This window comes from Sarcophilus harrisii, chromosome 1 (assembly GCF_902635505.1).
Source record: "Sarcophilus harrisii chromosome 1, mSarHar1.11, whole genome shotgun sequence".
NCBI classification, from domain to species: Eukaryota; Metazoa; Chordata; class Mammalia; order Dasyuromorphia; family Dasyuridae; genus Sarcophilus; species Sarcophilus harrisii.
Window position 1 is genome coordinate 43,302,870 of NC_045426.1, and position 1,551 is coordinate 43,304,420.

A 1,551-nucleotide genomic window follows, 5' to 3' on the forward strand; every position below is an offset into this window, starting at 1 on the left:
AAAAGGCTATTAAATAAAAAAAAAAAGTTCCCCTTCGAATAGAACTATGGGTTGCCTGCAGAATAAAACTGATAAATCAGTGAAACTCTAGCCCTTTTATAGCTTCCTACAATACTTCCCAGAGTCATTATTCCCTGAGTATTTTGGACTTGCTCCACTTCCCAAGGAATCAAACATATTCTGAGGCTCCTGGACAGACGACTGTCTCCCCTTGGACTTGTACTGTGTTATATTTGGCAGTTATATCACATTTCATGTATATCATATCAGTGTAATATTGGGCAGTTATCAAAAGCCAAATTTCTTGCTTCACAAGATCTAACTTTGACTCTTACTGTTCCTCTGACTACAGAGGCTACATGGGTAATATTCTTTCTTTGAAAGACACATAGCTCAGGAAATTCCCTTCTTTCTCTCAGGTTTGATCTCCAAACTCTTAAATTTGGGACAATCATCACAAAAACCCCAAAGTTAGTGCTACCCAAGATATTTCTCCTTTATTAAGAAGACTATATTCTAGACTTCTGGTTCGGTGCCGCCAACATGATGTACAAGTGCTATGTGGAAATTGGCTACATAGCCTACATTTCCTTTGGGTCACATGCCAACAAACTAGTAGCTATTGGGGATGTTATCTATCAGAACTGAGCTTTGGTTGATGGCTCAGTGATAAGGGGAGGCAGACCATGCCATTCAAATGGGTGCAACTTAGAAACTTTGTCCTCAAGTTCCCACACAACGCTCATCAGAATTATGTCCAAGTTGCTTGGGAGAAAGAAAAGATCAATACAAAATGGAAAGCTACAAGATGGGCCAAGAAGATTGAAACTAGAGAAAGGAAAGCTAAAATGATAGATTTTAACTATTACAAAGTCATGAAGGCCAAGAAAATGAAAAGCAGAATCATCAAACATGAAGTGAAAGAAGCTCCACCAGGCCAGGGCCTTGAAGGCCAGAAGATAGCCGCCAAGCCAGATGGGTCAGAAAGTCCCCTACCAGAAGGTCCCAGCCAAGAAAGGGCCTGATGAGAGGGGGCCCACGCAGAAAGCAGCTTCTCCAAAAGCCAAAAAATAAAAAGCTGCCACCAGAAATGAAAGGTTTTGCGTTTTGGGTTTTGCTATATATAATATATACTATATTCTAGAATCACTTCTTAGAAAAATCAAATTTTCCTTTTCTCTACATGAGAGATTGGAATCAGAAACATGATTGATGAGCAGAATTCCTTTTTGCTCTGCTATGTGCTTCTACAAAAACTCAAATCATTTTTTCATTACCACTATAACTTGGACTGGAAAAGCCCAAGGCCCCTCAAGTCTCTGGTGTCTGATTCATGATCAGAAGCTGTGGATGAGCCTGTTTAACTCCCATGGTTCCAACCCAAAGCCACTATTAAGCATGGACTCCCCAGATCTCAGAACAGGTCTGTTCTGGTCTTATACATTCTCTTTCTACTTCTTATCAAGGAGGTCCCGAAATCAACTAACCCCTATTTTGATCACCAAGCAAGATGAGGTACTCATCATCTAGGTAGCTACATCCCCCACACTT

The 1,551-nt window shown here is 40.4% G+C and overlaps 1 pseudogene; it reads left to right on the plus strand.

Annotated features, from left to right (window-relative positions):
• The first annotated feature begins 222 nt into the window (after window positions 1-222).
• Window positions 223-1,104, plus strand: LOC111719437 (annotated as a pseudogene).
• Window positions 1,105-1,551: the final 447 nt, after the last annotated feature.